At 35.9% G+C, this 10,430-nt stretch overlaps 1 pseudogene; it reads right to left on the bottom strand.

The window, feature by feature from the left end:
* Window positions 1-475: 475 nt before the first annotated feature.
* On the bottom strand, window positions 476-927 carry LOC113909008 (annotated as a pseudogene).
* Window positions 928-10,430: the final 9,503 nt, after the last annotated feature.

Here is a 10,430-nt window from a genome sequence, read left to right as displayed (position 1 = left end):
GCACTACATAAAATTTTGTTAAGTGAATGAAAAGAAGAGAGGGAAAGAGAAAGAAGGCAGCAGAACAATGGGAAAGGAAGAAAGGGGAAACAGAGAAGGAGGAAGGACCTGACCAGGCAAGCACCTGAAGCAAATATGGAATGTCGTGTATGTTAATGCAGTTCTCCACAGTGACTCTAAAATGGTAAGTCAGCCTTGCTTGAAAAGAGCACAGTATCCTCTAATGAAAAGAAAAAGAACTGTCCTTTATAGCATATTTTATCAATGCATTTATACAAAGTGGATCACATATTCATTCACAGGTCATGACATCAACCCCAAATACAGCAAGCTGTCAGTCCCTGAGCCCAGCAATCTCACCAACTTTCTGAAACCATGTCATATCTGGAATCATGTGGTCTCTATGTCCCTTTCTCCCTTTTTCTTCTTCTTTTTTTTTAGGTTTTATGGTTTTATTAACACAAATATGACGTGCACAACAAGCTGTCTATTCATTTTCTTCGCTGCGCAGCTTGGCGTTGGGATTGGTGACTCTGATTGCCAACTGGGCTGCTCTTTCCACAATAGCTTTGCGGTTCTTGGAGGAGACATTGTGAGCAATCTCTGCACAGTAAGATTTGTTGCACATCAGCAGCACTTCAAGCTCCTTGACGTTGTGGACTAGGAACTTCCGGAAGCCACTGGGCAACATGTGCTTTGTTTTCTTGTTGCTCCCGTAACCAATGTTGGGCATCAAGATCTGGCCCTTGAATCTTCTGCGCACCCTACTGTCAATGCCTCTGGGTTTCTGCCAGTTGCGCTTAATTTTGACATAGCAGTCTGACTGGTGCCAGATGAACTTCTTGGTCCTCTTTGTAACGATCTTGGGTTCACCAGAGGTCTGAGGGCAGCCATGATGCCCGGTAACAGATGGCGTCCACCTCCGCAGGCAGCGCTGAGGAAGAGAGAGGAAGGTCTCCCTTTTTCTTCTTAAAGACAGTGTCTGGATCTTCATCACCTTTTCATCATCTCTAGAAACTAGCACAATGCTGGCATAAAACAAACACTTAAATACTGGTTAAACTAGTTAATTGATACAGTGGGGGAGAAGGCAATTAACATTCATAGAGCATCTCTTAAACATTAGATGTTGGCATAGATACAAGTACGGGTATGTGTGTGTATGTGTGTGTGTGTGTGTATATATATATAGACATAGATACAGCGGAGGCACAGATGTGGCATAGATATACATAGGTATACAATTTATTTAATCTTCACAAAAATTCTGCATTAGATTTGTTTTATTTTGTTCTCAGATGGGAACCTGAGTTTCAAAGAAGATAAGAGACTTGTCTAAGGTCATAGAGTAGGCAGGGGAACAGCTGAGGTGGGATTTGACTCCAGATCTATGTGGCTCCAAGGGTTATGCTCTTTCCCTTATAGCACATCAAGCAATATACCGACGCAGAATTCTTAAAACTCAGCTAAAGGGGGTTAAAACTTAAACTCTTGTTTATTCCAGCTACCTAGACCAGTTCTTCCCTAGCTCAAGTGCCATCTTGCTTCCACCCTTACATTTAACAAGACTACCTTCTCTCAGTCTTTTTGACACCAGAAGGAGGTTGAATGCACAGATTCTACTCCTAATTCATGTAGAACACCAGCCAAATAAAAGCCTGAAACTCCTTATGCAAAAGCCTAGTTGTCTCTCTAAATCTCCTTACATAAATTCACCAGTTAATATTTACCTTTGTTGCCACTCATTCTACCTTTTTTCCTGCCTATTCATCTTTCCCTAGGAAACCTAGTTCCCACTTCTTATATGTGTTCTTTAGCTGTGCCCTGGGAACTTTAGAGCTAATTCCACTTCTTTGCTTCCTCTTCAACAATCCACTGACAATTATTCTTTTGAGCAATGAGCTCTGTTTGTTCCCACTGCAACAGAATGCCCCTAAGTGCTCTGTGCAAAAAGAAAGAAATACTTCTCTAGGCTTCAGGGAGAGGAGATTTTCCTTATACTTGTAATTTTTTCAGCGAACAGTTTACAGTCCTGAGTCATTAAAAAGTCTATGGGGAACCATGGTCATTTTGTCTTCTGGCTAAACAAATGGCTGGCAATGTCCAAACTCTAGTTGTCTTTCTAGCTCAATTTTCCAGAACTCTGTAGTCAAAACTATGGTTTCAAATCCCAGTTTCACATGTTGCTGGCCATGTGACTTTGTGTCAGCTGTCTGGGTTGATTTGTTCACAAGTAAAATGAGAATAGTCTTTTCTTCCTCACTTGGTTGCTGAGTAGATTAACTAAAGCATCCAAGAGTACACTGAACCAAATAGGACCTTCATAAATGTGACTCTTCCATCTCACATAAGGGATGTGATTGGGGTTCTTGACATAGGGACATGTTTCTGTACCTTGCATCAGTGACTATCACAATACTACATAATCTAAAAATCCAGGAGAATTAGTGCTAGGATTGCAAGGGAAACTGAATCAGGTCTGAACTACAACAGTGAAATCAGGTTGGACAGTGACCATTCCAGTGGGTTGGATGATGGTTTTAAATTGCCAGTGGTCACATGGGACCAGTTTAATCATCTCAATCACATCACATCTTCTAAGTGTGTATGCTGAGTTGTTATTGTTAAAATAACTTCTGTCTCTTGTGGTAGGAAGATTGTATTCCTCCACTCCACTGACCTTAGGCTTGGCCATGACCTGCTTAAGTCAGTAAACTGTGAGTAGAAAGGACATATGTGGTTTCCCAGGCCACCTTTTCTTTTCCATCAGTGTCCCGAGGCAGGCAGTTCCTTCACCCCAGCCAGGTCCTGAAATGAAGATATTATCAAGCAGAGGGGAAGCTGGCCTGGCATGAATATATAGTTTGAGTAGTAAACATATGTAGTAATTCAAGGAGGCTAGTGTGTTTGCTTTCTTGAAAGCTCTGATAGTAGGTTCTCCTTTTGATTTCTTTCCTTTTCTGAGGTGTACAAAAGTAAGCATCCAGAGGACTAGTTCTGGTAAATAGGTTTTACTGGATAATTGCTGAAGAGGGGTACAGAAGCCTATTTGCCTCAAACAAGAAAAATCTACTTGTTGTAAGGTGCAAATAATGTTTAGTATCTGTCTAAATACACTTGCTTTTTTGTTAGATGTATTTAAATGACTTATGAAAGTCATATATGAAATTTACATAACAGTAACTGGTTTTTATTGACAGAATATATAAAAGTTTGTATACAGGATACTGTATAATGCTAGACTGTCAGTTTATAGTCTGAGAAAAATATCACAACTTCATTTCTACAACAAGTGTAAAAGGGGGTATGTTTATTTTAATATAGCTTTGACTGTTTATCTTATCTTCATGCTCTGGATCTTGAAGACATTTCAATTACAGCCTTCTTTTAAGATTCAACTAAACATGACACCAGAAAAGCATAGAAACTAGAACACTTATGGCACTTTTCTGTAAGGCCTTTTATGTACTGTGATATTCAAGACTTTTGAGACATAGAATAAATGTCAAATTTTTCCAAACAGCTTTAATAAATATATTTATATTTTAGCATAAGATACACAAGTTAACTATTTCCTTTGGCAATGTCAACTCTAAGAATGGTCACAAGTACTCAAGAAGCACTATCTGCTGGAAAACATTACTACCTTCTTTTAAGATTTAACTTTCTTTTCAGTAAAAATCAAAATATTATCCAATCGGCATATATTTGTTGAACTGTACTTAGTGCAATGCACTGTTCAAAGAACATCCAAGCAAGGAAGTATGTTAACAAATGCATTCCTTTTATGACTGATGACACAATTTAAATTGAAATGATGGTAATTGCCAGAAACCATTTTAGTACTTGAAGGAGGCAGCCTTTAAAATGGTCCCTTGGAATGGGATGTCATTTCTAAGATTATGTTACAAAAAGACTGAATTTCTTCTTGCTCACTCCTTTCTTGCTTGCTTCTTCTGAAGAAAGCCAGCTGTTGTGCTGTGAACTAACCAATGAGGAGACCCATGTAGCAGAGAACACAGGGGGGCCCCTGTCAGCAAGCCACTGAGGAACAGATGCCCTCAATTGAACAACCATATGGAACTGAATCTTGGCACAACCATGTAAATGAGCTTGAATGAGAATCCTCCCTCAGTCAAGCCTTCAAATGACATTGCAGCCCCACCCAACACCTTGATTGCATCCTTGAGAGAGACTACTATATTCCTGAACACAGAAATTTTGAGATAATAAATATTTATTTTAAGTTCGTAGGGTTTCTTTTAACTTTTTTTTATTAAAAAAGAAACTTGATATCTGATTGACATGCAAAAAGCTGAACATATTTAATGTGTACAACTTGATGAGTTTGGACTTATGTATACACTCAGGAGACCTTCACCAGAATCTGTGCCATAAACATATCCATGACCTCCCAAAATTTACCCCTTTCCTCTTTCTTTATTATTATTATTTGTGATAAGAACACAACATAAGATCTACTCTCTTAGCAAAATTTTAAGTGTATCATGCAAGATTGTTAACTGTAGGCTCTATGCTGTACAGTAGATCTTGAAGACTTATTCATCTTATATAACTGAAACTTTGTATACTTTGATTAATACGTCCTCATTGCCCCCTCCTCCAGCCCCAGAAAACCACCATTCTCCTCTCTGTTTTTATGAATTTGACTCTTTTAGATTCCTCATATAAGTGGTATTATGGAGAATATGTCCTTCTGTTTCTGATTTATTTCACTTAGCATGATGTCCTCTAGGTTCATCTGTATTGTCACAAAGGGCAGGATTTCCTTCTCATGGCTGAATAATATTCCAGTGAATATGAGTGAGTGTGTATGTGTGTGTGTACACTACATTTTCCTTATCTATTAATGGACACAAAGGTTGCTGCCATGTTTTAGCTATTATGAAAAATGCAGTGAACATGAGAGTGCATATATCACTTTGAGATCTTGTTTTAAATGCCTTTGCATATATATACCCAGAAGTGGGATTGCTGGATCACATGGTAGTTCTCTTTTTTAATTTTTTGAGGAACCTCCATGCTGTTTTTCCATAATGGCTTTAACAATTTACATACCCACCAACAGTACAACAGTCCCCTTTTCTCAACATTCTTGCCAACACTTGTTATCTTTGTTTTGTTTTGTTTAGATACTAGCCATCCTAACAGGTATAAGGTGATGTCTCATTGTGGTTTTGGTTTGCATTTCCCTGATGATTAGTGATGTTGAGCACCTTTTCATATACTTGGTCATTTGAATGTCATCTTTGAAGAAATGTCTATTCAGTTCCTTTGTTTATTTTTTAATTGGGCTATTTGGGTTTTTGCTATTGAGTTGTAAGTTCCTTATATTTTTTCAATATTAATCCTCTATCAGATGTATAGTTTGCAAATATTTTCTCGGATTCCACAGATTTTTTACATACAGTCTTTACATACTGTTGATTGTTTTCTTTGCCGTGTAGAAGCTTTTCACTTTGATGTAATCCCACTTCTCTATTTTTGGAATCCTTGCCAATGTTTCTGGTGTAATACCCAAGAAATCATTGCCAAGACCAATGTCAAGAAGCTTTTCCCCTATGTTTTCTTCTATGAGGTTTGTGGTTTCAGGTCTAACACTTAAGTCTTTAATCTCTTTCGAATTAATTCTTGTGTATGGTATAAGGGTCCAATTTTATTCCTTCACATGTGAATATCCAGTTTTCCCAACACCATTTATTGAAGAAATTATCCTATCTTCATTATGTATTCTTGGCACCCTTGTGGAAGACAAGTTGATGTACGTGTTTATTTCTAGGCTTTCTATCTGTTCCATCAATCTATATGTCTGTTTTTATCCCAGTTTTGATTACTGTAACTTTATAATATGTTTCAATATCAGGAAATATGATGCCTCCAGTTTTGTTGTTCTTGTTCAAAAGTACTTTGACTATTTTGGGTCTTTTGTGATTTCATGTGAACATTAGAAATTTTTTTCTTCTAAAAAATACCATTGGAATTTTGGGGGTTTTGTGTGTTTTTTTAAGTTTTTATTCAAATTTCAATTAGCTAATATAGTGTAATATTAGTTTCAGGTGTGCAGTATAGTAATTCAACACTTCCATACAACACCCGGTGCTCATCACAGCAAGTGCACTCCTTAATCACCATCACCTATTTAACCCATCCTCCATCCCTTTCCCCTCTGGTGACCATCAGTCTGTTCTCTATAGTCAAGAGTCTGTGTCTTTTTTTGTCTCTCTCTTTTTTTCTCCTTTGTTTTTTTTTTTCTTTGTTTCTTAAATTCATCAGTTTATTCTCTATAGTTGATTGTCTTGGTTTGCCTCCCTCTCTCTTTTTTTCCCCCTTTGTTCATTTATTTTATTTATTAAATTCCACACATGAGTGAAATCAAATGGTATTCATCTTTCTCTGACTGAGTTATTTCACTTAGCATAATACACTCTAGTTCCATCCGTGTTGTTGTAAATGGCAAGGTTTCATTCCTTTTTATAGTTGAATAATATTCCATTATATATACATATGCCACATCTTCTTTACCAATTCATCAGTTGATGGACCTTTGGGCTCTTTCTACAATTTGGCTATTATAGATAATGTACTATAAACATCGGGGTGCATGTATCCCTTTGAATTAACATTTTTGTATTCTTTTGGTAAATACCTCATAGTGCAATTGCTGGATCGTAAGGTAGTTCTATTTTTAACTTTTTAAGTAACCTCCATACTGTTTTCCAGAGTGGCTGCACCAGTTTGCATTACCACCAATAGTGCAAGAGGGTTCCCCTTTCTCCAAAGATATTAAGCATCTTTTCAGGTGTCTGTTGGCCATCTGTATGTCTTCTTTGGAAAAATATCTATTCATGTCTTCTGCCCATTTTTTATTGGGTTATTCGGTTTCTGGGTGTTATGTTTTATAAGCTCTTTATATATTTTATATACTAACCCTTTATCAGATATGTCATTTGCAAATATCTTCTCTCATTCCATAGGCTGCCTTTTAGTTTTATTGATTGTTTCCTTTGCTGTGCAGAAGCTTTTTATTTTTATGAAGTCCCAATAGTTTATTTTATATTTTGTTTCCCTTGCCTCCAGAGACATATCTAGAAAGAAGTTGCTATGTCAAAGAGGTTACTGCCTGTGTTTTCCTCCAGGATTTTTATGGTTTCAAGTCTCACATTTAGGTCTTTAATCTATTTTGAATTTATTTCTGTGTATGGCGTAAGAAAGTGGTCCAGTTTCATTATTTTGCATGTTGCTTTCCAGTTTTCCCAATAGCATTTATTGAAGAGACTGTATTTTTCCCATTGGATAGTCTTTCCTGCTTTTTTAAGATTAATTGACCATATAGTTGTGGGTGCCCTTGGGATTTTGATAAAGACCGAATTGAGTCTATAGATCATTTTAGGTGGTATTGGGCATTTTTAAAATATTAATTCTTCCAATCCATAAATGGAAAATATCTTTCCCTTTATTTCTGTGTGCTTTAATACTTTCATCAGTGTTTTATACTTTTCAGTATACAGATATTTCACCTTGCTTAAGTTTACTCCTAAGTATTTTTTTTTAATTTTTAATGCTATTGTAAATGAGATTGTCTTCCAAATTTCTCTTTCAGATAGTGCGTTGTTACTGTGTAAAAATTCAACTGATCTTTGTATGCTGATTTTGTATCCTGAAACTTTGCTGAATTCATTTATTAATTTGAGTAGTTTTGCGTGTATTTGTGGACTCCTTAGGGTTTCTACATGTAAGATCATGCCATATGCAAATAGATAATTTTACGTCTTCCTTTCCAATTTGGATAATTTTCTTTCTTTTTCTCATCTAACTTCTCTGGCTAGGACTTCCAGTATGATGTTGAAAAGAAGTGGTGAGAGTGGGCATCCCTGCGATGTTCCATTTCCTATAGGAAAGCAATCAACTTTTCACCATTATCATGTTTGCTGTGGGCTTTTATGTATGGGCTTTATTATGTTTAGGAAAGTTCCTTCTATACCTGATTTGTTGAGAGCTTTTATCATGGAAAGGTTTTATATTTTGTCATGCTTTTTCTGCATCTATTAAAATGATCATATTTTTATCCTTCATTCTATCAATGTAGTGTATCATATTGATTGATTTGCATATATTGAACCATCCTTGCTTCCCAGGGATAAATCTGCTTGGTCATGGTATATAATCCTTTTAGTATGCTGTTTAATTCACCTTGCTAATATTTTGTTGTGGATTTTTGTATCCAGGTTCATCAGGGATATTGGCCTATAATTGTCTTTTCATGTGGTATCTTTGTCTGGGTTTGATATCAGGGTGATTCTGACCTCATAAAATGAGTTTTGAAGTGTTCCCTTTTTTCTATATTTTATAAGAGTTTAAGAAGGATTGGTATTAATTCGTCTTTAAACATTTAGTGGAATTCACCTGTAAAGCCATATGATCTCGGCTTTTCTTTCTTGGGAGATTTTTGATTACTAATTCAATCCCCATATTTATTATTGGTCTGTTTTGGCTTCCTATTTCTTCTTGATTCAGTCTTGGTAGGTTGTATGTTTCTAGGAATTTATCTATTTCTTCTAGGTTGTCCAGTTTGTTGGCATATAATTATTCATAATAGTCAGCTTATGATCTTTTTTATTTCTGTGATATTGGTGTGATGTTTCTTCTTCCATTTCTGGTTAATTTATTTGAGTCTTCTCTCATTTTTTCTTAGGGTTTGTTTTGCTAAGGGTTTGTTAAATTTATCTTTTTCTTAAGATTTATTTATTTATTTTAGAGAGAGTGTGTGTGAGCAGGGGAGGGGCAGAGGGAGAGAGAGGGAGAGAAGCAGATTCCCCGCTGAGTGGAGAGCCCAACAATGGGCTTGATCTCACAACCATGAAATCATGACTGAGCCGAAATCAAAAGTTGGACACTATACCAACTGAGCTACCCAAGTGCCCCTATTGAATTTATCTTTTAAAGAAAGCAAATCTTAGTTTTGTTGATTTTTTTCCTACTTTCTGTTCTCTTCCATTTTTCTGCTTTAATCCTTATTATTTCCTTCTTTCTGTCAAATTTGGGCTTGATTTGTTCTTTTCCTTGTTCCTTGAGGTAAAAATTTAGGTTATTTTGACCTTTTTCTTTTTTAATATAGACACTTATCACTATCAAATTCCCTCTTAGAACTCCTTTTCCTTCATTCCCTGTTTTTATATGCTGTATCATCTTTTTCATTTTTGTTGAGATATTTTCTAATTTCCCTTTGATTTCTTCTTTGATGCATTGGCCGTTCAAGAGTGTGTTAATTTCTATGTGTTTGTGAATTTTCCACTTTCCTATTTTTTTTAATTTCTAATTTCATTCCATTGTGATCATAAAAGATACTTGGAATGATTTCAGTATTCTTAAATTTGTTGGCTTGTTTTATAACCTAGTATGTGATCTATTCTAACGAATGATCATGTGAGCTTGAGAAGAATATATATTTAGGGGGTCCCTGGGTGGCTCAGTCGTTCAGCATCTGCCTTCGGCCCAGGTCATGATCCTGGGGTCCTGGGATCAAGCCCTGCATCGGGTTCCCTGTTCTGTTCTGCAGGAAGTCTGCTTCTCCCTCTCCCACTCCCCCTGCTTGTGTTCCCTCTCTTGCTGTGTCTCTCTCTGTCAAATAAATAAATAAAATCTTAAAAATATATATATGTATATTTAGAACGTTTCCTGTATGTCTGTTAGGTCCATTTGCCTATTGTGCTGTTCAGTTCTGTTGCTATTGTTATATTCCAGTCTGTTTCTCTCTTCAGATCTTTAAATGTTTGCTTTAAGTATTTAGGTGCTCTGTTGTTGGATTTATACATATCTATAAGTGTTACATGTTCCTCTTGAATTGACCCTTTTATCATTGAGTGATGACCTCTTTGTCTCTTGTGACAGGTTTTGACTTAAAGTCTATTTTGTCTGATATAAATATAGTCATTCCTTCTCTATTTTGCTTATCATTTGCCTGGAATATCTTTTTCTACCCCTTTATTTTCAGTGTATATGTGTCCTTAAATCTAGAGTGAGTCTCTCCTAGACTGCATATAATTGGGATCTTGCTTTTCTATTTCCATTGATCCATTCTGTATCTTTTTATTGGTGAGTTTAATCCATTTATAGATAAAGTAATTTTTTATTAGTAAGGACTTACTATTGATATTTTGTTGATTGTTTTTTGTTTTGTCATTCTTTTGTTCTCTTCCTTTTTTGCTGTCTTCCTTTATCTTTATTTTTGTTGTGTTATGCTTTGATTTTTCCTCTTTATCTTTTTTGTGTCTATATAGGTTTTTTCTTTGTAGTTATCGAAGGCTTGCATAAAACTTTTGGTTGTTATTAAGCTGATAAAAACTTCATTTATATTCTAAGACACTACACTTTTACTTCCCCACACACATACTATATGTTATCAGTGTCAT

This window comes from Zalophus californianus, chromosome 4 (assembly GCF_009762305.2).
Source record: "Zalophus californianus isolate mZalCal1 chromosome 4, mZalCal1.pri.v2, whole genome shotgun sequence".
Lineage (NCBI taxonomy): Eukaryota > Metazoa > Chordata > Mammalia > Carnivora > Otariidae > Zalophus > Zalophus californianus.
The sequence above is the reverse complement of the archived record's forward strand: the minus strand, read 5'-3'. Positions and strand labels throughout refer to the sequence as shown.